Source organism: Primulina eburnea, chromosome 1 (genome assembly GCF_022965805.1).
Source record: "Primulina eburnea isolate SZY01 chromosome 1, ASM2296580v1, whole genome shotgun sequence".
Lineage (NCBI taxonomy): Eukaryota > Viridiplantae > Streptophyta > Magnoliopsida > Lamiales > Gesneriaceae > Primulina > Primulina eburnea.
The window spans coordinates 16491370-16497453 of NC_133101.1; the positions used below are offsets into that span (position 1 = coordinate 16491370).

General features: G+C 32.2%; 1 long non-coding RNA gene across 3 annotated transcripts; it reads right to left on the bottom strand.

Annotated features, from left to right (window-relative positions):
• Positions 1-3106: 3106 nt before the first annotated feature.
• LOC140828480 (uncharacterized) lies at positions 3107-5755 on the bottom strand. 3 transcript variants are annotated; one of them, XR_012117234.1, is made up of 4 exons: positions 5309-5755; positions 4282-5214; positions 3730-3858; positions 3107-3273 (listed from the first exon to the last, which is right to left on the bottom strand). It is a non-coding gene; the product is annotated as an uncharacterized lncRNA (long non-coding RNA). The 3 variants fall into 3 exon arrangements; XR_012117237.1 differs by lacking the exon at positions 3107-3273 and having other exon boundaries at positions 3282-3858; positions 4282-4382; positions 4467-5214; positions 5309-5752; XR_012117231.1 differs by lacking the exon at positions 3107-3273 and having other exon boundaries at positions 3282-3858; positions 5309-5753.
• Positions 5756-6084: the final 329 nt, after the last annotated feature.

Genomic DNA, 6084 nt, shown 5'->3' on the forward strand with positions numbered 1-6084 from the left:
GTGATAAGACCTAGTTCTCCAAAAACATGACCTAGGTTGTGTAAGGCACCCTGCGCAGCCTCCCCTCCTAGTTCTCCAAAAACATGACCTAGGTTGTGTAAAAGCCTTACCAACATGCGGCCGTCCCCCTAGGTCATGTCCCTCATTGAACCGTGCCCCTTTAAGCCCCTTAAACATTCTGAAATTGATCCCTTCTCATGTCCCTACCATAGCAGCCCCTCTAAGCTACAAAATCGTGAGTTTTAGAACATACAAACATAAGTTTTTTGATCATGCTATGTAAAAACGAAAATAAAATATGTGCATCATGTTTTTCATGTAAGGATAATTAAATACACAGAATATGGTGTGAAAGATGACTGAAAGAAGATTAAGGAGTGCCTTTGCATTTATTACGCACGAAAAACGGCTTGCAATGCGAGGAATGTTGACGGAGAGACATGGGATGAAAGCTTGCTGCATTTTTCTTCAAACTTGTGTGACTTTCCTTCAAAACTTTCTTGTGGTGTGTGCTGATGAGGAGTCCTAGTAGTCCTAGGGTGAGGGGCGTGTGATTTGAATGTTTGTGTGTAGGGTTTTTGGGCTTAATTTTATATATATATATATAATACATGGTGTAAGTTAGTCCTATTAATCATAGCATATTAGGCCCATTAGGTAATATTTAAAATTTTTAGTTGAAGAACATTTGTGAAAATATTAGTCGAGTTCTCGAAAAGTCCCTATTTTCATCGAAAATCGAATACCGGTTAAAAATACGACTTAGCGCGTAAAAATACCTTAGAATACCTCATTTTCAAAAATTCTATTAAAATATTCCATGTATTAAATAATTATTTTTAATTATTTAATAAAAATATTTTCTCTCATATGGTCTCTGTCTCCGTTCCTCGATCGCGTCTCGAATAACCTTAAAAACACAGTTTTTTATGCATTAATATAGAAAACTATATTTTAAACATGTAAACATGCACATCATAATCATTTCATGTAATTGAAACAATTTAATTAGAATACATAAGAAATTTCATAAGTTGCATGCATGTAGTTCACGAGTACATTCAAATTTTCGGGACGTTATAAGAGAGGGTGAATAAACTCTTGAATCTTTTTTGGAATTATTTTAGTTTATGATTCTCAAACCGGAATCAACAATTTTTAACTGTAAAATTCGTTTTCTTGACAAGGCAGATGCAGTTTAACCCCTTAAAACTGATTTTCAAAGTGCGAAAAGATCCGGTTGAATATGGATAATAATATAATCAAATTACTAAACTTATAACAAAGTAAATCAAATAACCGTAAATTTGGTAATGGAAACAACACAATATATTTTTATACAAGTTCGAAGGTTTAATTCTTATATGTCTATCATTCTTCCACTTCGGAAAGAATTCACTAAAATACTTTAGTTTTACTACAGTTTCTACAAACTCGCTTTAGGAATTATCAATGACATAAATTGAAACTTCTAGTATCAATTTTAAAAAAATATAAAATTTTAATAATAATTGTATCCTCTGATTCAGTTGATTCGATTCAACTCTCATCATTTATTAAACATCGACTTGAGAATTTATGAGAAGCCATGGTTGATCCTCGATGATGTGTAATAAACTTGAATGTGAGGGCTTCTGATCGGTTTAAAAATGTTTCAAGTAAGTGTGCTCGAAAATCTTGAGACAATTGATAGCTTATATACTTGTATGTTATTCGGATGCTTCAAATGAATGAAGAAACTCTCAATTTATAGATGCTCTTGATTCGAACAACCAAATCCTTGCAACGTTCAAATTTTGTTTTAACTGATGAAAAAAAAACCTTTGTCTCATTCATTTCCTGATTCATTGTAAGCTCCTTTAAATGGTTGTAGTGACTTGCCAAAAAAAGTAACCAGCGACTCTGAAAAGTTGATAATGATGAAATAGAACATCAGTAGCATTTGAATGTTAGTAGCATTCATTATTCCTTGGAATATGCTTGACTAATATTTATGTGACTCTTAATAGTTTAGGGATACAACTAGCCGTGGATTCACAACTTCATATGATTCAGAACAATATTTGTTCTTGTTCAAGCTCACAATTATTAATCTCATTCTTTTCATTAACCAATTAATCAAGAATATCAAAATTCAAGTCTGATGGCACCCATTGGATCATGGTAAGAGCGTCTAGAAGTATCGTCCATTGATACCCTAAGTATCACTGATAGTTCCTGCAATAACCTTAAGTTATTATTAGCATACATTTTGATCCCCTCAACTCATACATCCCGCAGCTACAATCTTTGGTATATCGAATGTTTTAAATGAATTCGATAATTATGTGATATATTATCGACTAACAACGGTGACATGGTATCTACAATTGATGAAACATCTTTCCAAAATGCTCATGTCTTACTCTGACAAGAGATTCTTTGCATTATTAACTCATCAGATCACATATGGTGCTGAACCCAAAGCTAACTGTAGAGACACTTTGAGGAAATAATGAATTTGTAAGACCCCAAAAGAAAAACAAAATAATAATAAAAACTAATTTATATATACTTTTATATATTTAAATATGTAATATTTAAGCAAATATTTTATATATATATATATATTAATATTACGAGTGTATATATATACACACCATCAAGAAAATAGACCTATAGTGACGGGAAATATCATCATTAAATATTCAAAACCCGTAGTTAAATACTTTTAATGACGGAAAATTTCCCGTCATGGACCGTCGTTATTGTCCTCCTAGGTAAATATAATTAATGATGGGAATGACATCCCGTCATTATTGTTTTAGCATATTTAGTGACGGGATTTTACCATCATTAAAACTAATTTAAATGACGAAAAATTTCGTCATTATAATATCATTTGCCTCTCATTAAATAATTTTTTAATACAATATATCTCTTCATTATATCATCATTTATCCCTCACTAAAAATCGATTTAACAATAAAATTATCCCTCATTAAATTATTAATTACCCTCATTAAAAAATATTTTTAATTATGATGAAATTTAAAAAAAAAAAATATTAATTTGTCATTATATTAAAAGATGACATTACTAATAAAAGACGAATTCTAGAACAAATAATTTTGTTGAACAAAATATTTTATAAAAACAACTGCATCAGCATCTATTCATATATTCAAAATATACAAACTATCAAGTAATAATTTTCTAATCTATCAATGATTGAATTCTTCTTTGAAGCACCATCCGATTAAGGCAACTTATTAAGTCCCGTCAGTGTGACATCTGTAAAATATAAATAGGAAAAGTCAATTAAAATAAAAATATACTCAAATGATCAAATACCCAAATTCACTTCATGCAACAGTTTATATCAAAATATATTGAAAATAAAGTTAAATATTTTAAAGAAACAATAAGAAATATTCCTTCCTGGACTATCCTATGCTTCCAACAATTTCAACTTTCATCAGACTCAAATGGCTACTTAACATCAGCATCATGGTCTTGACAACAGAAATTGAATTGATATAAAACATTGAACAATTTACTTGCCAAGCAAAGATGGGCCAAAACTAACTGCCATAAAAACAAGCTTAACCCACTTATTCATTGCTCAGCAGCACTGAATGAATAAATTTTTATGAGTCACAAGTTAATTCAGAGAGATACCCAATTAGTTCATCTAGCAGCACTGAATGAATAAATTTTTATGAGTCACAAGTTCATTCAGGGAGATACCCAATTAGTTCATCTGGAGAAGAAAGACTAAGTGACTGTAGAATATAATTTGTAAGCATGGTCGCTGGACCACGACCATCACGAGCCTTCACCACCGCGGTTAATCCTTTAGCAGCAATTCCATAATCACTGAAGACAAAAAAAAAAGCCAATCAAAACATCGATTGCAACATGAATGTGCAGGGACATCATAAAACTCTTACTCTAAATTAAATTTTAATGCTTTGGTCCCTACAACATGGATATAAATATTGCTCGTCTTTTTTACCCCAAATGAGTTCTTAAAGGCACATTTAATAATTAGAAACTGACCAGGAAGGACGTGAGCAACGAAGAACTTACTTAAAAATCATATCCTTATTATGCAGAAATATCATATTCATATGAATTCAACTTTTCCGACTCTAGAAGAAGAGAGAATTATATTAAAACATATTATTAATCTAATAGATGCATAATATAGCAAAGGTCTGTACTTTGTTCATTACCTACGACAATGTTTCTCCAAAAACTTTGTTTCTAATTTCGGTTACTAATTCATGTCTATTTTACCTGCCCCAATCACCTAATACAGGTCCTCACCAGCAGCACGAGCTTCTCTTCCATCCTCAGTGCGCGGTTCAGGTCGCAAAATCACCAACGATTCAAGCTACCTTTGATCATAAAAAATCTCACAAAGACAAGAGGTCACAAAATCACCAACGATACAGGGAAAACTTAAGGCTTCAAATCCTTACTCAATACACTCAAAAGAACCAAGAAAAACGAAGCCCAAAAGCACACCTAAAATGAAAAAGAAGTAGCGCGCGCAGGGTCGCAAATTGCACAATAAATCCAACAATAATCTATTTCCCAAACTAAACTCAATATTCGACTATAACATTCAAAAATATCCAACAAGTCATTTAAAGTTCCAACTTTTCAAATCATCCAATTTATCGGCTAATCCCGCTCCAAATAAATTCCAACAGCTTTAATAAACAACATATTATCATAATTCCCCAATACGCATAATAGTTACTATAATTATTCATTACACATTAAAATATCGAATTAATCAACAATTTCAATTTAAATTTCCAACTTTTCAACAATACGATTTTATTTACTAAATATTTCCCAAATCAAATCCAAAAAATCCAAACATCAACTAAATAATCACAATTCTCAAAATAATCGCACAATTAATTCGATATTAATTTATAAACTCGTCAAATTATACCTCAAATCTTTCCAACAATCGAACCTACAATATAAACCCAATATATACGTCAATATAAAGCATTACAATCGACGAAGACGAATTAAATCGAAGCGGGTAAAAATCCAAAATTTAGCAGCCTACTAAACCGAACAAAAGCTGGAATTTTGGACCCGGAAATCGCAAGATCAAAGCTTACTCTAGTCACTAGCCGTCTCGAGGCGGTAACCCACCGGGAACACGTCGGAATTACTGTCACGAGCTGAAAAATGGGCTGGAAAAGGCTAGAATTACAGGGGAAAAACCAACCGACATACTAAGCTTCAAATCCCTACCAAAAGACAACAAATGAACCAAGAAATCGAACCAAAAGCTCACCAAAAATTGGAGGAAGAACACACGTCGAGCAGGTCGCTACATGACTCGTTGTAACTCAACTTTCCCTCGATTCAAGCCCTAATCGAGTTCCTGGTGTCAAGGCTTACCTGCTGTGTTGGTCGGAGCTCTGGTTTAGGCGACGCGGTGATGGTTGGATGAGGAGGAAGGTGGCCGACGGGATGCAGGGGAAAGGGTTTGGCTTTTTTTTTTTTTTGGGCTTTTTCTTCTTTTCTTCTTTTCCTACACAAAAATATATACCCAACTATACTATGAGGGGAATTATTAATTTTAATTCAAATAATGACGGGATTAGTTATCTATAGTTACGAAATTAAGAATTCGTCACTAATAATTCAACAATTTAACCATATTTTTTTTACCCTCATAAAAACATCAAAAAAATACTCTTTTAATGACCACTTTTGTATACCCTCATTAAGTTTTTGTCATTATTGATCAAATTTCTTGTAGTGATAATAAAATAAAAAACAAATATGCATGTATAGTGATAAGGTAAATCCAATATAATATAATAAATGTCACATCAAACTTGTAAGCAAATATATTTGGGGTAAATTGGGGGCAGTCCCCAACCCAAACATAGTTTGGTTTTACCTCCTTGGAGAGAGAAAAACCTTTTTCATATACCTAAGTTACCCTTATGTCATATTTAATTTAATTGATCCCCGCGCTTTCCGAAAATGATATCAGAGCGAAATGTTGATTTATTTCAAACACAAATTTTATTATTAATATTAACTAATTGTATGAGAATG